General features: G+C 46.6%; 1 protein-coding gene and 1 long non-coding RNA gene across 3 annotated transcripts in view; both read left to right on the plus strand.

Moving 5' to 3' along the window:
* The window catches only part of BABAM2 (BRISC and BRCA1 A complex member 2), a 290627-nt gene that overhangs the window by 160314 nt on the left and 105664 nt on the right, over positions 1-24649 (plus strand). The gene's annotated exons all lie outside the window — the stretch shown is intronic.
* On the plus strand, positions 16425-24335 carry LOC142492606 (uncharacterized). Of its 2 annotated transcripts, none has more exons than XR_012800856.1 (3): positions 16425-17020; positions 20015-20178; positions 22890-24335. It is a non-coding gene; the product is annotated as an uncharacterized LOC142492606 (long non-coding RNA). The 2 variants fall into 2 exon arrangements; XR_012800857.1 differs by having other exon boundaries at positions 16425-17006.

Raw genomic sequence — 24649 nt, forward strand, 5'->3', positions numbered from 1 at the left:
CTTAAGTGTCCAAATAATTGTCGTTGCTGCTTTAAAAGTGCAATTAATCGTAACCTATTTGAACTGCACTAATTTGCAGGTAGTGGCTCCGTCATCCATGACGCCGTGATCATCCGAGGAGCGGTCATGTGATCGTCATGTGCCGGAGGTTAAAGCAGCAACCCCCCTGCCGGGGAGCCTCACCCCTTTCCCAAGATATTTACTCGCTTTCCGTGCAGGGGTTTTCTGGTCCTTTTTGGGAAATCCATATGGCTGCCAGTTAAACCTCACTCCCATAGGCCATTAGGGAGTCACCAGAGCATGACATTGCAACTTCCTATTCTATGAAGCCGGCGGCCATCTTTGATTTTACTTTCACAGGCACATAAAAAGGCCAATATGTCTGTAACCGAGCGGTCCCCAGAGCGAAGAAACAAACACATTTTAGCATCCCCAGGAATCCCTTCATTCTGATAATAAAATAATCCAAAAATTGGGGGGGTGGGGGGGGTTGCTGCTTTCGTGTATTTTAAAGCTTTTCAATGGTTGGCCCTAAAACCAAACTCCAAAAACTAATTGCAGACCTTTATGGCTCGGTGCAGGGAGCACGGCAGGCAATGATTCCAGCAGCTAGAACTCGTTATTACGGCCGTGTTTCCAACATTTAGCATGGTGGCTAATTGTGAAAAGTCTCTCGTAGTATTTTAAAGCAGTATTCCTCCAAATTAGAAAACCACAAGGTTTTACATTGAAATGTGTGAGCGGAAAAAGGAATGGATGGCCAAATTGTACAAGGACACTTTATTTGGAAATGTTAAATAGGAATACAGGCAGTCCTCGGTTATCCAACACAATGCGTTACTCAAAATGGCGTTAGATAGCGTAACGTTGTAAAGCGAAACACGTTTTCCCATAGGAACACTGTTTAAATGAAAGGTTCCGTTCCTGAAGGCATTTTTAACACTAAAATACACCAAATATTTTACGCAGGCAATAAGATATGCAGCACACACATAAATGATATAGTGTATTTACTGTATTATATATATAATATAACATAATAAATAATATATTATATAGTATAATATAATATTATATAGTATAATATAATATTATATAGTATAATATTGTATATATATACACTCTTACGACGCTTTGCAACGTTGTTTATGTGTATTTGTGTATATATATATATATATATATATATATATATATATATATATATATATACACAACGTTGCAAAGCGTCATAAGAGCGTTGGATAAGCCGTTTTGGCGTTGTAAAAATGAACATAGGTATGCATTGCATAGCGCTGGATAAGCCATTCGTTCTAAAACGAAGCGTTATAAAACGAGGACTGCCTGTATATCATTAATGTTAACTGGTTTCTTCAGACATACGTGTACAGTTCATCAGTTTTTTCAAGATGAAATGGTAACAAAGCAATATGGGCCATATTACCTAAACAGTGCCACGCCATAAGATACCTTACAGCCCATACGCTGGCTCTTTATCTGTGCTCTGCTGAGGCATGTTTAGTATATGATAGTTACTCCTTCATACTGTTAGCATTGGGAAGGAAATCCTGTGCCCAAACATACAGTTTTACAGTCGCATGTCATGATAATGTAATTAGGGTGAAAAGGGACATTTTCTGGCGTTGGTTACATGCCCGTGAAGATGTTGATCTTGAATACAAAAACTTGTGGGTTAAATTTCCTTCCCGAGCTACTTACACAATTTAACTTGGACAAATCTCATCTTCTAGTGCGTTGCCAGGGACATATGTGAAAATAAAAATGCATATCTCGCTGTATTGTTTGTATCTGTATTTTCATTTTCTATATACACAGTGGGACTTCACCTTTTAAAAGAAGGTTCTCATTTAAAGCAGCAATCTGCCTATAAGTATTTTTATTTTAACCTGAGCGGTTCCTAGAGCTGGGGTGCGCAAACCTTTTCCTACAGATGCCCCCTGATTTCTGTCCAGTGATCTATAAAGAGTCAATAATTAATGCAGTGTTTTTCAACTTGGGTTCCCCGGGCATCCCTAAAGGTCTCCCAGCAATTTTCAGATCATTTGAAAATTGTACTAAATAATACTTGAATAATTTACAATGCATCTGATCTCAGACGCGCTATGAGAGAGGGTTGGGGTACCTTCCAATGTGTCTGATCTCAGACACGCTATTAGAGAGGGTTGGGGTTCCTTACAATGCATCTGATCTCAGATGCGCTATTAGAGAGGGTTGGGGTTCCTTACAATGCATCTGATCTCAGACGCTCTATTAGAGAAGGTTGGGGTTCCTTACAATGCAATGCATCTGATCTCAGACGCGCTATTAGAGAGGGTTGGGGCTCCTTACAATGCATCTGATCTCAGATGCGCTATTAGAGAGGGTTGGGGTTCCTTAGCATCTGATCTCAGACGCGCTATTAGAGAGGGTTGGGGTTCCTTACAATGCATGTGATCTCAGATGCGCTATTAGAGAGGGTTGGGGTTCCTTACAATGCATCTGATCTCAGACGCGTTATTAGAGAGGGTTGGGGATTTGCAAAATTTCGCAATATAATGATAGCATTCCTTATCCAAAAAAGATTGGAAAACACTGAATTAATGGCAACAATATGAACATAATCCGGGAAGACTGGATGAATTACACCCATACATCATAGCGACATTGGCATTTTCCTTTGACTTGTTGCTGACATCAAGTTCTAATCTAGGAGAGTACAGACAGTTCAGCTAAGGCTAAAAATATATATATATATACTGTATACTTTAAAAAAACCAGAGCACCAAACTGCCTGGCAGTGATAATTAAGAGGTTCAGCTGGTGACCTGGAGGATGGCTTTGTTTATATGTGTTAATGTTTCAAGTGTTTGACTCACTAGCGTTTGCTTTTCTTTACACCATGAGACGGCACAGTATTTACACGTCCTCGGGTGAACTGTACAAACTTACGCTATTGTTTGCTTAAGTTTTTTCTTTTATTCCCCTCCGCCGTTCATGCGTTTGCTTGAAGAAGCCAATTACTATGCTATGTACAAATGTGAAACCAGAGCGAGAGCATTAAACCCGCAGTCTCTCTTAGCCACAGTCACAGCAGATCGTCAAAATGTTTCTATGCCTTTAATATGTTTCAGAATAAAAGATTTTTAATTGGTTTAAGCGGAGGCCTGCAAGTTTAAAGCAGCAGCACGTGAAATAGTATGTTTTAAAAAAATAAATAAATTATTCAGTTCTGTAATATTAGATAATACTGCATTTAAAAAAAAAATATTATCCAACTCTTAATGCCCTTTTTAATTAGTTTTTATGCGTTCTTTGATTTGTATAGCTGGCTTTAGCCCACCTCCCAAGCAGTGTGAGATCTTTGCAACACTTGTGATAATCTGTTGCCAATGTTCCCAGCAGTTTGAGCTGCAAACTGGAACAATATATAAAATGTCACCTTCATGATTTAAGGATATATTGTAGCTGCGGAATTACACTGACTGAAGGATTGATGGAAACTGAAAGGCAGCCATTATGTTAGTCACACAATCCGGATTTTTACACCTGTATAAGAGGAGCACCAAATGATTGCCACCTTAGATAAGACTGTAGATTTCTACATTGCCACATGAATTACATATACTGTACCAATAAGAAAAAGCAGTATTTTTGCTGCTTTAAATGGAACGACAATAATTACCTGTTCATATGCGATACGTACTGCATATTTTAGGGGCTTGCATCAACGTAATAGAGGAATGCTGCTGAAATTCTGGACCTGTGGTATTTAGCATTGAGATGTTCAGTATGTCTGTTATACAGCGCCATCCATGCACATAGCGCTTCCCAGCAGTAACACACATGACAAAGTAATAGGAGACATGATGGGAATAAGTGCTACGTACATAAAAGTGACATTAGGAAAAGGAGTCCCTGTCCAGAGAGCTAAGTGAAGCCAGTCTTGTGGGTGGCCGTAGTTAAATGGACGAGATGGGTTTTTTGACCCGCTACATATAAGACTGCATCGTTTCGTTATTGCTTTCAATGAAAGAGAGCAAAACTTCATTGGAAACCTGAAACGTTCTGACTCGTGACCCCAACATCACACCAATAACGCTTCCCAACCTCCTCCAAACATCAGCAGAGAAGCACTATTGTGGGGACGGATTTTGCGGCAGGTTTTGGCCGTGGATTAGTTGGGTGAGTATCACAGAACAGATATAATAGCAGACCTGCAAGGCTCTGTGTATTGGGAGTATGTCACATTTTTCATCGCCATTGGCCCTTATGACTTAGGCCAGTGGTGGGGGCAACTCCAGTTCTCAAGGACCACCACTAAGGTCAGGCTCAATCAGAGGTTCAGTCTTCGATTGAGCCACCTGTGCTGAAGCAGGGATATCCTGAAAACCTGACCTGTTGGTGGCCCTTGAGGACTGGAGTTGCCCTCCCCCTCTGACTTTGGCTTTGCCCTGTTTTCTACGGGGCATTGGGGAGAATGCTCTGTTTCCAGCATCCAGGGCACCAACACGACACTCCTGGAGCGACCACGTGACCTGAAATGCTGGCAGTCCGGTGGTAGTCTGGGCCATCTGACCCCCAGCACTGTAAAGGTTAAGAGGCCATTTTCGCTTAGTCTTTCTTAGCTTTGCACATAAGATTGCAGTTCTTAGGGGCCCACTAGAAAAAAAGACTACTATACACCTACTTTCCCACGGGTGATATAGTTACATGGTAGTCGCCCGGTATAATATTTAGTTTTTTAGCTGATCTAGTTAGCATTATACAGGGCGGTGTCTTCTTTCTTAAAGGCGATTTCACTTTTCCCCTGGACATGTTGCTGCTTTAAAGCTGCAGACCAAGCAATATCCTACATGTGTTTTTTTTTTTTTTTTTAATAATAAATCAGTTCTGTACAATGAGAAAATACTTGTAGCATTTTGCTTTTAATAAAACAACTCTGAATTACATTTTTATTGTATTATAATGTAACAAGCACTTCTATTTCTATAGCAACCATTTACAAAGTCTCATCCCCTTCCTCTTTTGAAACAGGCTCTGGCACACCCCTTTTTGAGCCCTGCCCTCTCTAGCAGTGCACCAATTGTATCTAGTGACTGCCTGGTCACATGATCTTCCCCATGGAACTTTGCATCTTGGGTCCTCTTCTGCTGCACTGACAGCCATTTAGTGAACCCCCGCGCCGAATCTTTGCCGATCGATCGGCAACGTAGCTAATTACTTAACATTGTGTGGATTGTTCTGATGCACATATTAAAGGGGGGATTTTTTTTTTTAAAACGGCAGCTTGGACTGCTGCGTTTATGTCATGTGATTGCAGTTTGAAGCACATGAATCCTCTTGGCGCCCGGCTTCCATGTTCTGCACACATTATTTGCTGATCAAAGATAAGCCACAAGAGATGCGTTCTTTCCGTCCCGTCCCGTAGAAATGTAAAGAGGGATAATTTGGGAAACCGATCACTCGCTGGGAAATAAAATAGGAATCTGGCTGTGTTTCCCGAGTCTCGTGTTCTTCTTTCTTTTTTTTAAAGGGAGTGAGGGAGATAATGGTATAATAAATATTGTCATGCTTGAGGGATATTTGCTGGGGCTAAATGCAGACTATTGCATAGCCATCTGTTAGGAGAAGACTTGTGTGTTTGCTTCATCGAAACAACCCTGTCAGATAGGCCTTCAGGGTCTGGAACGTTCCCTCTCCCCCCCCCCGCCACCCTCTCCACCCCCACCCCCCCAATGTCTGGGAAGGATTCCAGAAATGTTCTTTGTTTGTAAATTTCAAAAAGTACACTCAGCAGTTTTGTGTTATTTTTTTTTCTGTCGTACAAGCCGAGAAACACACAATACCACACCTTAAAATGTGTTCAGTTCCAAGGTTGAAAAGGGATTTCACGATAATCTAATAGGAGAGAGTTTGAAGCAATGCAATTTATAAGCCTCATTTGTTTTGGGTGGGGGGGAGGGGGTTTATACCTTAGAGCAGGGGTGCTCCACTCCAGTCCTCAAGCCACCTTCTCCCCCCAAACAGGTCAGGTTTTCAGGATATCCCTGCTTCAGCATAGGTGGCTCAATCAGAGGCACAGTCTTCGACCTAAGCCTCTGATTGAGCCATTTACACCTTTTTACCAGGATCATGCATTGAGCAAAACAGTGTAATGAAATAAATTGTAAATGTATTCACAGGAAAAGGCAAACACACAATGTTACACAAACTATAGCAAAAAAAAAGACACACTTACTTGGGAATTGGGGTAACAACCTAGACTCTCCTAGGTGCAGGGAATCCTATCCCTGATAACAGTTGCAAAGACAGGACAGAAAATATTGCAGGCAGCTTTCGCTGAAGCAGCACTTTTCTTGCTGGAGACTTGCAACTGGAAACTTAGAATCTGAGAGGATTGGAGAACTATGAGAGACCGTGGAGAACCAACTCTCTAATGGGCGCAAGGGGTTATAATATCTCTGACTTTCATTCAAAAAATACTATAGCTCAAACCAAAGCGTGAGAACTTTCTCCGCAGCCAATCAGAGGCAAGCTGGTAGACACAACAGGGTTACCTGGAAATCTGAATGAACCAAAGGGCATGGGCAATTTGGCACTTCTGGCCCTGGTTCCCTCAATGCCACCCGCGGTGACAGGCTTCTGCCAGTCTGGTGGGATCAATGGAAATGCAAAGAGCGTCCGGTGATCTCAGGATGTGGATACTTGAATCCTTCCCTCCTGTCCAAATGGTTCTGACACCTTGGTCACCCTCTGGGGCTTTCATCTCCAGATGTCCTGCCAGACTTCCTGGCACCACTTGGTAGCCCGGTGGCCTGTCAGAGCATTGGTTCTGAAAGTCCCAGCTCATTTCTGTGAACAGATAGATAGGTTTTAAAACGCACTGTTCCATAAAATATACACTTTAAAAATAACCTAAGTCTTTTGGTTATGGGAAATAGAATAAGAAGCTGCACGTTATTTCTTACTAGCCATATTCCCCACACTCAGCTCCCAGACTATATATATATATACATATATATATATATATATATATATATATATATATATATATATATATCTGTATATAATCTGTATATCATCTGTATATCTGTCCTGACAAACTGGGCCAAAACACACTTGTCCCCCCTCCCCCCCATCCCCCCAAAAAGTCACTCGCCACCCCCCACGACACTTACTTGTGGTGTCAACCGGTTGCGCGGTCCTGAGGGCGTCTTCCGGCCTTCTGCTGTCTTGTCACCTTTAAAATCATGTTTTTGTCCTGCAGCTCTGTTCAAAACACCGCGTTACCATGGCGGCCATTTTGAATAGTGCTGCAGGAGAAAAACATGATTTTAAAGATCAAGACGGAAAAGACCGGGAGACGCCGCAGGTAAGCAGTCGACAGCGCCCACAATGCATTCGCCCCGCATTTGTCGAGTCTTGTATGTATGTGTGTGTGTGTGTGTGTGTGTGTATGTCTATATACTATGTATGTATGTGTGTGTATGTGTATATACTGTATATATATATATGTATGTATGTATATATATATATATATATAATCAAAATAAATTCAATGCATTTAGTCACTGTCTCTGTGAGTGGCTCCTGCGATCCCAGAAAGTATCTGCAGGCTGAAATCCCATCCTCGTGGGGAATGTTTGTATAAAGTGACTCTACATCCATAGTTGCTAGTAGTGTTCCTGTAGGGAGGGGGCCAATGGCATTCAGTTTGTTTAGCAGGTCGGTGGTATCCTGGATATAGCTGGGTGTGTTCCTGACAAGTGGTTTTAGAATGCCCTCCACCCAGCCAGAAATATTCTCGGTAAGTGTGCCAGATCCAGAGATAATAGGGCGCCCAGGGTTACCCTCTTTGTGAATTTTAGGGAGCATGTAGAATGTGCCAGGTTTTGGGTTAGCTGGTATCAGGTCCAGAATTTGTTCTCTTGTGTGGATCGGGAGTGTTTTAATGATCCTGTTGAGTTCTCGCATGTATTTTTTAGTATCCATTGTATCCACACACACTTTTAGTTGTGCTACAAACTCTCACATTTCCACACCCACCCACACCATTTATATCCCTCTCACTCTACACACACCTTGTGTAGAGCACTGTTTATACTGTGGGCTCTCCATTCATTTTTATTCACACTGATACACATACACACTCTTTCTTCACTTGCCTTCAGTTACCCTTTGACACCTCTAGCCATAAAACACATCCACACCGGGGGAAGGAACAGCACAGATAACATTCCAAGAGACACTGTTTTTAAGTAATCCTTGCTTCATTCATTGTAACATCGCCGGAAGAAGAGATCAGTGTATCTCGAAAGCTCGCACAAATAAAAGCATTTCGTTAGCCACAGAACGGTATCATCTATTTATTTTTTGATTATTGAAACTCGGCTAACACGGTACTGATACCTCTACATGTGTATATATATATATATATATATATATATATATATATATAACAATGAAAAGAAAAAGAAAAGCGTCCCAACTCAGCACTCAAGTATACTCAGAACAAATATCAAAGAAAATTATAATTTATTTAACAGCACAAATAATCACACATAAAATACAAAAAATATTAAAACAAACCCTGACATCCCCCTGTGATAGAATATGTATCAGACAGGGGAAATCCCCTATGAAGATACTGATGGACCCTCAATACCCAAGGCAAGGGAAAAAAAGCCTATAAGCACAAAATATATGTAGAACAAGGGGTTAACAATAACCCCTTGAACCTACAAGGCCGGCCTCACCCCTAGTAAATATAAAACCACACAGCAAGCATAGATAACACATGCACCAAATTGCCTAATACATGCTGATGTCAAATACATATATTATATACATACACCGTAAATGCAGTTGGTATAATCAAGATATATATATATATATATATATATATATATATATATATATATATATATATATATATATATATATTCATAAGAAACAGGGCACATACAAAATAAAGGTAAAGGGAGGGTGCATACTGTACAAAAAGATACAGAAAAAGGAAAGAAGGGACAGGCACCGCAAAAAAGTGAAATTTATTGACTCAACATTTCGGTCCCCAGTGAGACCTTTCTCAAGAGAAAAATATATATAATCTTGATAAGTGTGTATTTGTGTTTTTTGTAGTGGGATGGGCACAATAACCCCAATTTAACATTTTAGTGAAGGTTCATGCTTCTTGCACTATGCGTTACCCCACTTCGCAGCTTATTGATCTTTAAACATTGCAATCGGATATATATTTTTTTAATTGTACCAGCAGTTGAGACCGTTATATTGTCGTCCTGTTGGTTATTTTAACAAACATGTTGGAAACGAATGACTTTTAGCGGCACCCTTCGGATTTTGTACGAAGCGAAAGCCATGTTTAGGACTCTGTAACGTATTACAGCCGCCGAGGCTCAGTGCTCTGCTGTTGTGTTTCTGCAGCAGGGACAGGGTTAAAACCCATCCATGTATCTGTATTAATCTGATTCTAGGCCCAGGAGAGAGGCTGAAGCCGGGGAATAACGAGCCAACAAAACTAGCTGCTTGGTATCCTCTGGAAAATCTCTCCTCCTCCGGTAACCTCGGTTCAGAGAAATTTGTGTATTTTTGTAGTGTTTAGTTGCTGGGAAATCCCAGCAAAGCCCCAGACAAAGCTCTCTCTGTATACATGAGCTGCGTCTGCTGGAAGAAAACCTGCCGCTTACTGGAAGGAGTTGTCTCGGGGTTGGATGATACGCAGGCCGCCGGCTTTGTTTAACTTTCTTTGTTGTGTTTTTCCAGCGCAGTGCTGACCTCTCTGGCACTGGAGGTGTTAAGAATTTGTCGGAGGGCAGACAGGGCATTCCTGCAGCTTGCTGTTGTTTTTACTTCTGGCTGAAAAGCTGATAAGCTGGCATTCCCACACTCACCCACCCACACACTTACCCACACACTCACCCACACACTCACCCACACACTCACCCACACACTCACCCACCCACACACTCACCCACACACTCACCCACCCACACACTCACCCACCCACACTTACCCGCACACCCACCCACACACTCACCCACCCACACACTCACCCACCCACACACTTACCCACACACTTACCCACACACTTACCCACACACTCACCCACACACTCACCCACCCACTCACCCACCCACACACTCACCCACACACTTCTACAGTGTCAATTCAGTCATCCCTACAGGTGCAGTTACCCCCAAAATTATAGTTCAACGGGATGCCCTTTAAGCACCCCTCTCTCTCATATGCACCCGTTGCTCTTTCTCTGACACCCCTCTCTCTCATATACATCCCTCTCTCTCACGCCCCCGTCCCTCTCTCTGACGCACCGGTCCCTCTCTCTCACGCCCCCATCCCGCTCTCTCACGCCCCCATCCCGCTCTCTCACGCCCCCGTTCCTCTCTCTCTCGCGCCCCCATCTCTCTCTCGCGCCCCCAACCCTCTCTCTCGCGCGCACCCGTGACTCTCTCTCGCGCGCACCCGTGACTCTCGCGCACACCCGTGTCTCTCTCGCGTGCACCCGTGGCTCTCTCTCTCGCGTGCACCGTGGCTCTCTCTCTCGCGCGCGCACCGTGGCTCACTCTCACGCACCCGTGGCTCGCTCGCTCTCTCTCCAAGACACACAGCTTCTCCCGCCCTCCCAAAACCCCCACTCACACAGCTGCCCCCCCAAGACACACACACAGCTTCCCCCTAAGGCTGGAATTATAGTAAGAGCTTGTGCGCATGACATTGCGCAAGCATTTTGTGTATATAGGCCAAACGATGACGCGCGCAACTAGGAGGCGGGGCCATGACAGCGCAAGGGTAGTTTTTTTCCCTGCCTCACTGTGATTGGCTCACAGTGTCACGTGGCACGGCAGTCGTTCGAAAAGACAAATTTCTTTGTCTTTCCACAAAGCTGCCGCGCCAACACTGTTTGCTGTGCGCGCGCGTCTGCACTAGATACACTGTCATAGGGAGATAGGTATGTCATTGACACGCTTACTAGAATACAGACCTACTGTAAGAAACACACACACAGCTTCCCCCCCAGAACAGACACACACACACACACACACAATGCTCCCCTCCCCAAGACACACACATACACAGCACTCCCCCCCCGTCATGACACACAAATGCACAGCGCTCCCCCCCAAGGCGCGCGCACACACAGCGCGCCCGCCCTCAAGACACATACATACACTGCGCTTCCCCCCAAGACACAGACTCCCAGCTTCCCCCCCTAAGTTGCGCACATACACATCTCCCCCGCCAAGACACCCACAAACAGCTCCCCCCCCCCCCCCAAAGACAAGAAAAGAAGAAAAAAAACACTCTTTACCTTGAGAGAGGGGAGACTGGGAAGGCATTGGGTCCCGCTAATGGGTGTGGAAGTTGGGCCCAACATCCGACGCTGACAGTGGCGGTTGACCAGACAGACCGCTCCAACGGAGCCTCCTCCATTTCCATTTGCGGTACATCAGTGGGGGCCGTGGCAGTCATTGGTCAAAGGTTAATATGTTCACAAACTACCGTTTCAAAGTTATTTTCACGTACACTGGTGTCTACTTTTTTTTTTATAAAGCCATCAATCACATGATTTAACCCTTTTTGATTGGCAAAAAAAGTCTAGTGGCAAAGTGCCATTGGGTATTCTGGCTTGAGAGCTATAGGATTGCTATCGCGGTGATAACATGCCAGTGAATTCTCCCTCTCACGGCCTGAACAGAAAAGGAAATCCTTCTCTTGTTCAGATGGTGTCTGGACACAATCAGCTTGGCGAACAAGAGAAAATCACATGCGTTCTGGGTACAGCACAAGGCCGCCACTGATTGACACATTCAAACTTTCAATCTTACAATTGTGACCCCCTTTCCCTATGGGAAACCGCGGGCGATCACGTGTGCTGCTGTACCTGTGAGGCTTACAGGAAGCCAAAGCCTCCGCTCCTGGGGAGCCTGGGATGCTATCTCTCGCGGTGCAGCGCCTCCACCTATGAGGATCCCAGCGTAGGCAGGATTGACTCCTCATTGGAAACAATACTCACTAATAATAATACAACCACTGTATATAAACACACTTTACTCATACATAATATAATGACACCAACATAACAATACACTGCAATACATAACAATAATAATGGTGGTTCCCCCAAAGTATTGAGGTTGCCCCATGGCACCTGAAACCCTGATTTCCGCAGAACAATCCCACCCAAGTGTGAGGTAGTGCTAACCCCGTATGAAGTGTTGGGGCATGGTGGGTACGTTCCTGGTCATCGGCCCAACCGGGGAATACTTGTGAAGTGGAGTTGGAACAGGTCCCATGGAACGGGGCCTCCAACATAAAACCCCTCACACCTCAGGATCCAGGCCTCCATCTGGTTCGAGCTCCAGACGGAGTGTCTCACACAAAGTCCCTGATCACTGCAGTCTCTAAAGTGAGGGATGATCCCTATAGTATGGCAGGCCCTGCAATACTCCACTAGAGAGACGGGCTATCTGGGGCCCAAAGGGGCAAGGTCTGGTCTAGTCCAGGAAACTGGCTGCTCCTGGACACTACAGTACCATTCTCCTTCCCGGCTCCGTCAGGACTTAAGATCACCCTGGATCCCCACAGAGGATATCCTGCGGTGCCATATCAAGACGGCTGCCGTGATCTCCATTTCCTATTACATTGCGGCGCCACATCAAAGATGGCCACCACTCCTGCCGCTTCTGCGCATGTGCGCCAATTCCAATATGGCCACCACCACTACCGCACATCTCAGCAGAGCATCTCACCCGAGATACGGAAGGGGGACCCTGCTACACAATACATTTCTGTGTAGAAGATTTAGCAAGCTAGTCACATTATTGAAGTCGAAAAAAAGTGAGTTTTAAAGTTGTAATTTAGATGAAACAAAGATGTTCTTGGTGGATCTTCAGTGAGCTCCAGAAATTGGCAACAGCAAGTGAAAATGAGGTCCGGCATTAGAGAATAGTAGCGACAAAAGGGCCAGAAAGAAGACAGCATTATATAGAGTGAAATAGATAAGAAATAAGAGCTGACCTAATAATATGTGAGAAAATGTATTCACTTTTAATATGTAGATAATAGATAGTCACCTAGGACGACAAATTTTGGGGGTGGGAATGGAGGCTAGGAGCAGAGCAGGCTGCTTTCCTCTGCCATGCTCCACTGCAGAAGGAACTGCTATTCAGGCCAGTGGAGGAGGGGGTTGTAAAAACAGAAGGTAATGGAGGGGGAGGTGTAAGAATGGATAAGGAGGGGGGTGTAACACCAAGTGGGAGAGTGGGTTGGGTGGGGAGGGAGGATAGAAAGGATTGTGTTGGGCAAGTCCAACAAACATACAAAAGATTCCGAGAAAATAATGGGTGGGGGGCGGCACACAGCTGAAGGTTTGCCTAGGGTGCCAAATACCCTTGCACCGGCCCTGGTACCAATACACGTCTTCATAAAGAAAATATAACGTAAGCTATACCCAAGACATAAGAGCTGATTCTATATATGTGCTGAAGTGTTTCATCTGGCTGTTTTTGGACGCAATTCCCCATTTAAGTGCATGGGTAAATTTGTCCTGATCAGCCACTCGATTACATATAGAATCGGCCCCATCGACTTTTGCCATTTGTGACGTGTTCTTATGATGTCTCTCCCTCTGTCCTTATACACAACGTCCTTGGATAAGCAGCGATAAGGGGTTCCTGTTTGCTGTCTGGCTATCATTAGAAGACTAGAAGCCAGCAGCGAGGTTCAGAAGCTGTAAATATTTGTGGAGTTACTGTAGATCATTATCTGTAGTTTTGTTTAAGTGCAATAAGCCTGTGAGAATGTTACTGCGTCTGAACTTCTTCTCAAAGGATTTACATTGTGACAGATTATAAATCCAGATCTCTTCGCTTTGAGGTCAGTGTGTCCATTCCCATAACTCTATTGCTCCATGATGTTGTACATTAAAACGGAAGACCTTTCTTAGTTAGAAACACATGAGGAAACACAGGAGGAGAAGGTAAAATACAGAGTTGATGGATACTTAATTGCATGCTTTACTAAACAGCAGATATTAAGATGGCCAATGCTTTGTGAATAAACATTATTATGATCTTGAATTACCAGTTAAAAGTATCCTACCCAACTGGATCCAGCCCTGCAGGACAAGTTATTCCAGTCCTTTTTGTGTTTATTTGTGTTATTCTGCAATAGGAGTGAAAGGGCTCAATATGCTTCAATGTTTTGAAAAACGTAGAACTGAATAAACATGTTCTGCCGAATGAAATGAGTAGACAGGCATACCCACAAGGCTTAAACATACCCAACATTTCAATTCCAAGAAAACTGACAAGCATAATACTTTTTACTCCGGTTAATTACATTTAAGTGGTCCATTAAGCAGTGATGACATCTCCACCTGAACCCCTCTTCCCCACTGGCACACACAGATTGTAAACTCGTTGGTAGGGTTTATATATCTATATCTCCTTCCCTCAAATCTCAAATTCTTATCGGATTTTAGGATTTGTAGATTACGAAAAAGTATTTGATTCTGTCAACACCTCGGCGATCCTAAATGCATTAAGAAGACAAAGCGTTGAAGGCGCACGTTCATATTATAAGGAACATTTACAAGAATGCCACATCAACTGTTCCATTACATGAAGATACAGGCAGGATAAGGATCAGCGAGGCAGTGGGGCAGGGAGTCACCAAAGCTTTTCACTGCAGCACTTGAATAATTGTTGAAAAGAAAAAGTTATCAAGATCAACTGTGAATATTTTATTCAACTAAGATTTGCAGATGACATATGTTCTTTCTGCCACAAGTCCAGAAGACCTCAAGCAACAAATTGGCGAACTCACCGAAGCAAGTGAGAATGCGAGCCCCGGCAAGACCAACGTCATTTTCAACTAATGTGTGAAGTCTGCAAAGATTGAAATAAATGGAATGAAACTACAAGTCGAAGACTATGTCTACCTTGATAAGAATGTATGGGAACCTTTTTAATTAAATCAATAGGAGAATGAAGATGGGATGGACCACGTTTGGAAGAAACAAGACAATATTTCAATTGAACCTTCCACCATATACTACAAAAGATGAACATTTCCAATGCTATATTCAATATGAATTAAATAAATAAAATATACATATAGTTAAATACTTATGTTTGTCTTCTCATAAGTAAGGCTCATTTAGTTAAACTCTTTGGCCAAAGCGTTATAAGCCTGCAGCCACGTCACGTCACAGCACGACCACTCTGCAGGTCCTAACACTTTATGAGAAGACATACAGTTAAGTATTTAAGTATATATTTATCATATTGGATGTAGCATTGGGAGTTTTTTGTCTTTTGTTGTATACATTTGGTCACACCCAATAGCACTCTTTTTGACACAAATATGTATATGATATGATGAAGTGGGTGTTGGGGTTAGAGCTTGTAGGGATTGTGTACGTTTAAAACTTCCACTGTGCCTCAAAAATAATGTTTTCCACCAGTGTATTCTGCCTGTGCTCACGTATGGATGTGACCCTAAATGCGAATATAAATCAGAAACGCCCAAAGAGGTCTGGAGAGATGCATGCTGGTTATAATCCAAAGAAACAGGAAAAAGAATGAATGGGTTTCCAAACCAAATAAAAGCTAGTGACATCATCACGAGAACGAAGAAATGAACATGGCAGTGGGCCGGACATATCGCTAGAAGAAATGACCAGCGTTGAACTGGATTTCAAGAGAATGTTAAAAGACCAAGATAATGACCAAAAGAAAAAGGAAAATGTGTTTGAGCAACGCAGAGAGGCTTGTAACCGCAGGACCTGGAAGACTATTGGGGAGCTCTTCGTCCAGCAGTGGATCGACAAGGGATGAAGATGATTAGATAGAGATATATATACACAGAACCAAGGTTTCAGCACTGGTGGCTCAATCAGTCCCTGCTTCAGCACAGGGGGCTTAGAGGCTCAGTCTTTGACCTGTGCTGAAGCAGGGATAGCCTTAAAACCAGACCTGTTGGTGACCCTTGAGGACTGGAGTTGGGCCATCCCTGATTTAGAGCAATAAGTGTCTGATGAGCATGAATTTCAGGACAACTGAACACCATTTTTTTTCCCTTCTACAGAAATAAAAGTAAATATAATTCCTTTAAGGTCTACATAAGAAAATCACTATATTGATCAGTTAAAAATAATAATAATTGTATCCTAGAGACGGTACCTTTAAATAATTAATTTATTATAGCAATGACATGGCAAATACACGTTTGGGGTCTTTTCTTGTGCTGGGACATCGGGGATCTGCAGCACAACACGTCAGATTAGCGGATGGTTTATTAAAGCGTGAACAAGGAAATGTAAAAAGAAAAATAATGAATTTAAGGAAAATAAGAAAGTAAATAACAAGTGATTAAAGTTACGCCTTTTGTTAAAAATGCATTTTTGCAGCTTACACATCACAATAGGATCTATGTACTAAGATCATATTTAGACGTACAGTCTTAGCAAGCTTTGTTTCCTCTCTCCTCTCTCGGCAGTGGAAGAAATGCATGAGACAGGGTAATATTGGTAGTGTAGGACGTACTGAAAAAGGATTATTACCGTGACATGGTTGCAACTTAAAATATTTTAATATTTTTGCCAAAGTATTGAACTGAATGACCCATATTTCTGAAGAAAGTCTATAGATAATATACAGTAGGGTCTCGGTTATCTGACCTGACCGAGACCATGGCAGATAACCGAAAAGTGTTATCCCCCCCAACCTCCCTTCTCACTTACCGGTGGCAGAAGAAGAGGAGGACTGCAGATCACAGGAGCGGCACTGGGGGAAGACAGCTGGCGGCCGAGGAAGAGGACCATGTCAGCGGAGGAATGGAGTTAAGTCAGCGGGTGGCGGCAGCAGCAGGCAGGAGAAGCCATCAGACCCTGTGTGCGGAGCAGGAGCAGAGCGGCATAGGAGAGCGGCCGGGGAGGAGCGCGCGGTAACACCGCAAGTCAGACACCGGTCAATAAGTATAAGTAATACACGAAATGATTTGTCATATTGGCTGAAGCATTGGGGCCTTTTTCTCTGAGATCATAGTTGGCATTTTTTTTGTGCTGCTAAAAAGTAATAAAAACCTTTCCGAATGGTGTGCACTGCCGCGCGTGGAGGTCTAACTGCCGCGTATGGAGGTCCAACTGCCGCGTATGGAGGTCTAACTACCGCGTATGGAGGTCCAACTGCCGCGTATGGAGGTCTAACTGCCGCGTGTGGAGGTCCAACTGCCGCGTGTGGAGGTCCAACTGCCGCGTGTGGAGGTCCAACTGCCGCGTGTGGAGGTCCAACTGCCGCGTGTGGAGGTCCAACTGCCGCGTGTGGAGGTCCAACTGCCGCGTGTGGAGGTCCAACTGCCGCGTGTGGAGGTCCAACTGCCGCGTGTGGAGGTCCAACTGCCGCGTGTGGAGGTCCAACTGCCGCGTGTGGAGGTCCAACTGCCGCGTGTGGAGGTCCAACTGCCGCGTGTGGAGGTCCAACTGCCGCGTGTGGAGGTCCAACTGCCGCGTGTGGAGGTCCAACTGCCGCGTGTGGAGATCCAACTGCCGCGTGTGGAGGTCCAACTGCCGCGTGTGGAGGTCCAACTGCCGCGTGTGGAGGTCCAACTGCCGCGTGTGGAGGTCCAACTGCCGCGTGTGGAGGTCCAACTGCCGCGTGTGGAGGTCCAACTGCCGCGTGTGGAGGTCCAACTGCCGCGTGTGGAGGTCCAACTGCCGCGTGTGGAGGTCCAACTGCCGCGTGTGGAGGTCAAAGTGTGGAGGTCAAACTGCCGCGTGTGGAGGTCAAACTGCCGCGTGTGGAGGTCCAACTGCCGCGTGTGGAGGTCAAACTGCCGCGTGTGGAGGTCCAACTGCCGCGTGTGGAGATCCAACTGCCGCGTGTGGAGGTCAAACTGCCGCGTGTGGAGGTCAAACTGCCGCGTGTGGAGGTCCAACTGCCGCGTGTGGAGGTCCAACTGCCTCGTGTGGAGGTCCAACTGCCGCGTGTGGAGGTCCAACTGCCGCGTGTGGAGGTCTAACTGCCGCGTGTGGAGGTCCAACTGCCGCGTGTGGAGGTCTAACTGCCGCGTGTGGAGGTCTAACTGCCGCGTGTGGAGGCCTAACTGCCGCGTGTGGAGGCCTAAGTGCCGCGTGTGGAGGCCTAAGTGCCGCGTGTGGAGGCCTAAGTGCCGCGTGTGGAGGCCTAAGTGCCGCGTGTGGAGGCCTAACTGCCGCGTGTGGAGGCCTAACTGCCGCGTGTGGAGGTCTAACCGCCGCGTGTGGAGGTCTAACCGCCGCGTGTGGAGGTCTAACCGCCGCGTGTGGAGGTCTAACCGCCGCGTGTGGAGGCCTAACTGCCGCGTGTGGAGGCCTAACTGCCGCGTGTGGAGGCCTAACTGCCGCGTACGGAGGTCTAACCGCCGCGTGTGGAGGCCTAACCGCCGCGTGTGGAGGTCTAACTGCCACGTATGGAGGCCTAACTGCCGCGTGTGGAGGCCTAACTGCCGCGTGTGGAGGCCTAACTGCCGCGTACGGAGGTCTAACTGCCGTGTATGGAGGTCTTATGTTACCGCATATATTTGATGCATTCCGCCACGTTAAGTACAATTTAAATTCAAACAGACTTATGTGTATTTGTTTAATGTATAACTAGTGTTAGTAAATGTCAATTATTAGTGTAATAATATACCAGGGCTGGCCAACTTCAGTCAATGACTGAGCCACATGTGCTGAAGCAGGGATATCCTTGAAGCCTGACCTGTTGGTGGCCCTTAAGAACTGGCGTTGGCCGCCCCTGCCCTATATAATGAAACATTTGTGCTGCGTCAAATACATTTTTTTTGGTACATAGCTATTTCATTCTGCGGAGAAAATAAAGTCAGCCTTTTCAGGGATTGCGCCAGGCTCCGCTTGGCGGGTGCCTCTGACACAGGGTTAGCGTTTCGGGTGCCCGGATGCAGTGGTTTAGTACATAACACACAGCTGCGCTCTTGCGTGTCCCATTTATTTGTGAACCAAAAAAGTTTGGAAACCAAGCGCACACGTGCATCACATATATAACTTGTGAATCCCGCGCGTCCATGTTACGCCACTAATTCCATTTGCGACTTTTTGCACACAGGCCCCATGATTAGGGTGACCATATAGATCCCGGGACAAATTTCGCGCATGCGAGAATGGCAAGCGCCCACCGCGCATGCGCACGAGAGGCCGGCAAGTGCTCATCGCGCATGCGTGGCCAGCGCCGTCCCAGAAACCGGGACATTTAAGAAAAATGTCGGCACCCGGGACAAAGTCCAAAAAACGGGACGTCTGGACACACTACCCCTTATGTCATTGTCACCTGCATGAGCTGAATGATCATAAAGCTTGTTTGGATTAAGCATTCAGTTTAATTTCCCAGATCCCCCCTGACCCCCCCCCGCCCTCTCCGTATTGTAGCTAGTAGGATAATTCGCAGTTATCGTTCCTTTCACATGAAATGTGCATTGTATTACCCAACTTAATAATAACTTTATTTCATATGGCACTTTTCTCCCAATGGGACTCAAAGCGCGCCACAGTTACAGTATAGCGCGCGGCACGCAGCCCATAGGAATATTACAGACACATTCCCTGCCTAGATGAGCTTACAATCTGATTTTGGTGCCTGAGATAGTGACTTGCCCAAGGTCACAAGGAGCTGACACAGCGTGACTTCTCGCCATGTTGAGTAAGAGCCAGAGATGAACAGTTTCATGTTTTTTTTACACTATTATTTCATCCTTGAACCCTATTTATTGAACGCTGTTTGCTTGTTGTGCAGCTATTGGGTCATTAGAACCCATTAGACTCCTAATATACCACAACTATTAGGCGTATAATGTAAACGCTGCAATCAAGTGGCAGTCCTCCGCTCTTTGATGAGTCAGGTTGATTCATTCATAGCAATTAGCCCTGCCACACGCCTCATGAAAATAACAATATTTGTCAAATGTTTAACCATTTCATCCGTAGTGACTTCAGAGTAACATTCCTCTGCAGCGCCAGAGACATCCGTGGCACTGTGTCAGACATTAATCAGTATTACTCCGGGCTGCAGCCATGTTCAACGATAGAACGAGCTCTTCAGTAGTCGTTAGACATGGAACAATTCGGAATTTGCATGAAAGTTGAAAAAGGTTCATTCCAGTGGAATTCCACGTTTTTTTTCTCCATGTATTTTTCTGTTCTGTTCTGCAATGGCATTTTCGAAATTCTGGGGACAAATTGCGCGATTTCATTTTCCCCAGTACTATTGAGTTGTATTTATGGCAGTATTCACATTTATAATGACATTTCAAAATACACGTACATGTGTGTAGAGGAATGTACAGGTACATTTATTTTTTTTATACACTGTGTTATCATGACAACAAAATGTGTTTTGTGCACAGTATGGGAAAAGAAAAGCTATATTCTTATTTTTCCCCGTCCCGCCTCACTTCCCACCTCTCACCCTACCCCCCTTCCGCACCTCCCTTCCCACCTCTCACCCCACCCCCCTTCCCACCTCTCACCCTACCCCCTTCCGCTCCTCACTTCTCACCTCTCACCTCGCCCCTTCCGCACCTCACTTCCCACCTCTCCCCCCACCCCCTTCCGCTCCTCACTTCCCACCTCCCTTCCGCACCTCACTTCCCACCTCTCACCCCCGCAACCTCATTGCCAACCTCACTCCCCCCCCCGCACATCACTGCTTACCTCTCACCCCACACCTCACTGTCTACAGTACCTCACTCTCCCCCCCCCCACATCACTGCCCACCTCTCATCCCCCCCCCCGCACCTCACTGCCTACCTCTCACCCCCCGCACCTCACGGCCCAGCTCTGTCCCCCCACCTCTCACCCCCTGCACCTCACTGCCCACCCTCTCACCCCCAGCACCTCACTGCCTACCTTTCACCCACGCACCTCACTTCAATGCCTACCTCTCACCCCCTGCATTCCTCTCCTTTCTCCCCCATCACATGACTGGTCACCCCCTCCTCAGCCATATCACATGACTTCCCTCCCCCCTCCCCCGCCATATCACATGACTTGCCCCCCGCGTTCCCATCACATTACTTGACCGCCCGCCATATCACATGACTTGCCCCCCGCGTTCCCATCACATTACTTGACCGCCCCACAGTCGTCCTCCCCCCCAACCCTTATCACATCACTTGACTACCACTCTTTCTTGATATTACAGTTTGTTGCTGTACCACCTGCTACACAATGTAGCCTGCTGCAGCGCTGTACCTAGGGGCAGGGCCTGCTGCAGCGCTGTACCTAGGGGCAGGACCTGCTGCAGCGCTGTACCTAGGGGCAGGACCTGCTGCAGCGCTGTACCTAGGGGCAGGACCTGCTGCAGCGCTGTACCTAGGGGCAGGACCTGCTGCAGCGCTGTACCTAGGGGCAGGACCTGCTGCAGCGCTGTACCTAGGGGCATTACCTGCTGCAGCGCTGTATCTAGGGGCAGGGCCTGCTGCAGCGCTGTACCTAGGGGCAGGACCTGCTGCAGCGCTGTACCTAGGGGCAGGACCTGCTGCAGCGCTGTACCTAGGGGCAGGGCCTGCTGCAGCGCTGTACCTAGGTGCAGGGCCAGCTGCAGCGCTGTACCTAGGGGCAGGGCCTGCTGCAGCGCTGTACCTAGGGGCAGGACCTGCTGCAGCGCTGTACCTAGGGGCAGGACCTGCTGCAGCGCTGTACCTAGGGGCAGGGCCTGCTGCAGCGCTGTACCTAGGGGCAGGGCCTGCTGCAGCGCTGTACCTAGGGGCAGGGCCTGCTGCAGCGCTGTACCTAGGGGCAGGGCCTGCTGCAGCGCTGTACCTAGGGGCAGGGCCTGCTGCAGCGCTGTACCTAGGGGCAGGGCCTGCTGCAGCGCTGTACCTAGGGGCAGGACCTGCTGCAGCGCTGTACCTAGGGGCAGGGCCTGCTGCAGCGCTGTACCTAGGGGCAGGACCTGCTGCAGCGCTGTACCTAGGGGCAGGGCCTGCTGCAGCGCTGTAGTTAGGTGCAGGGCCTGCTGCAGCGCTGTAGTTAGGTGCAGGGCCTGCTGCAGCGCTGTAGTTAGGTGCAGGGCCTGCTGCAGCGCTGTACCTAGGTGCAGGGCCTGCTGCAGCGCTGTACCTAGGGGTAGGACCTGCTGCAGCGCTGTACCTAGGGGCAGGGCCTGTTGCAGCGCTGTACCTAGGGGCAGGGCCTGCTGCAGCGCTGTACCTAGGGGCAGGGCCTGCTGCAGCGCTGTACCTAGGGGCAGGGCCTGCTGCAGCGCTGTACCTAGGGGCAGGGCCTGCTGCAGCGCTGTACCTAGGGGCAGGGCCTGCTGCAGCGCTGTAGTTAGGTGCAGGGCCTGCTGCAGCGCTGTACCTAGGGGCAGGACCTGCTGCAGCGCTGTACCTAGGGACAGGGCCTGCTGCAGCGCTGTAGTTAGGTGCAGGGCCTGCTGCAGCGCTGTAGTTAGGTGCAGGGCCTGCTGCAGCGCTGTAGTTAGGTGCAGGGCCTGCTGCAGCGCTGTAGTTAGGTGCAGGACCTGCTGCAGCGCTGTAGTTAGGTGCAGGGCCTGCTGCAGCCCTGTAGTTAGGTGTAGGACCTGCTGCAGCCCTGTAGTTAGGTGCATGGCCTGCTGCAGCGCTATAGTTAGGTGCATGGCCTGCTGCAGCGCTGTAGTTAGGTGCATGGCTGTATCTCCCAGGTAACTGACTAAAAGCTTTTCCACGGAATGTTCTCCTGGACCCCCTGATTCCGTTCCCTTGGACCCCCTGTTTCTGTTCCCTAATTGAGACCTACATACAGTATAACTGAGTCTTCTCATCATAGAAGCAGCGACTTGAACTTAACCATAGCTTTTTGCTCCTTTGTTTTCCAGGCAATCGTGTTTTTAGATTTACTTTCACCAATACATTTATGAAATCTATACCAATAACTTGTTCTGACAGCTGGGCATCTTTTTATGAACAGAGTACTCACCTCTATATATCAAAATGGACTGTCAAGTCTCTGTCATTGGAAAAAGTCTCAATCCATCTCGGCACCTATGGTCTCCAAGTCTGTAATGGAGTCATATCACCGATGTGGGTCTTTGGACCCAGACCTACGGTATGAGACATACAGCATTTGTAGGCCGTCTTCGCTCTAACCCCACTGATGATCTGAAGGCCCAAATTTCATGGTGTTTTTCCAGCAACTTTACATTTCTTAGAATGGAACCTTATCTCCGCGCCGGAGTTCAAACAAATGGCTGCCGCGTATTCGGTTTCTTGTATACAAACCGTCTGAGACATTCAATTTCTTTGGTTCGCCTGTTTACGATCGCTTCCAATATCACTTGTGCATTTCTGTAGCAACTTCTGCTTGATCCACCAACACACAGGGAGTGGATACCTATTGCGGTGCCCAACCCTTCCACAAAGCCCTTAATTGGAAAGTTTTGTCTTCGGAGAGTGTTCCCTCCCAGTCTGTTTAGAGTCTCCAGGATTAACTGTTTCATCGAAGAATTTCTGAGGAGCTACCCACATTACGTCAGTGTGTGGAGTGTCACGGCAGAACTGGCTTTACCTTTACTTTACCTATGTCACACCCAAGTGTTGTTTATTTCCCTATATTCTTCAAATTGAAATTCAAAAAGCTCAGAAACACAAGTGGCACAGATTTGGGGGAGTTCGAACAACAAATGGTTGTGCCTCGTGTGAGTGAGACTCCATTGTAAGCTAAATTCATTGATGCTGTGAAAGGAGACTCGCTCTACGTCTACCGTGGTGCCTCTTTCCACCTCGTTGCTTTTCCAGTCGTGTGTTTCATTCCACAAGGAGTCCTGAGAACCTGAAATAAAAATGGCTGCCGAGCCTCTCCTGCTGTATGTTACTGGGCTTCAAACGGCCGGCGAGAGAGAACGCTGACGCTGCAGGAAGCAGGCAGTTTTCTGCTTCCTGGGGGAGGTGATGGACCAAGACAAGATAAGGATCAGAGATTACAATACCAGAAGATTAGGGCCTGTTAAATAAAAAAAATACAAAACGGCACTTGAAATACACAAACAGAAAGTTTGTAATGGGTGTTGACATTTTTTTTGTAATGCGATTACCAAGCATTTTCCCAGTACAACCATTTGCCTGTTATTTGACTGTCTGAATTTCTCAAACAATGTGATGGTGGAATCTGCGCTCGGTGTTCAAAAATGTTAAAACATCCGGCGTGTTAATTGAGGTCTCCATGCCCGGTCTCCCGTCCTTATCCGTATACATTTCACAATGTAAAAAAGAATGGGAGGAGGCAGGAAAGTGGGTAGGAAAGGGGTGGGAGCTGAGAGGTTACACGGGAATTCAACTTCTTCTACATGTTTAGGGACCATGTCATTGGACTTCCAGTTCTTCTACGCCAGGGGTGGGCCAGTCCAGTTCAGTCCTCAAGGGCCACCAGCAGGTCAGGATATCCCAGCTTCAGCACAGGTGGCTCAATCATTGGCTCGGTCTTCGACTGTGTTGAAGCTGGGATGTGCTGAAAACCTGATCTGTTGGTGTCCCTTGGGGACGGGATGGCCCACCCCTGTGCTACGCTCTATGGTAAGGAAGGTTTTATTTGGGGCTTAAATATTTTCTGATAAGGAGATGAAGTCGTTAGAATGGGACT

This window comes from Ascaphus truei, chromosome 4, assembly GCF_040206685.1.
Source record: "Ascaphus truei isolate aAscTru1 chromosome 4, aAscTru1.hap1, whole genome shotgun sequence".
Classification (NCBI taxonomy): domain Eukaryota; kingdom Metazoa; phylum Chordata; class Amphibia; order Anura; family Ascaphidae; genus Ascaphus; species Ascaphus truei.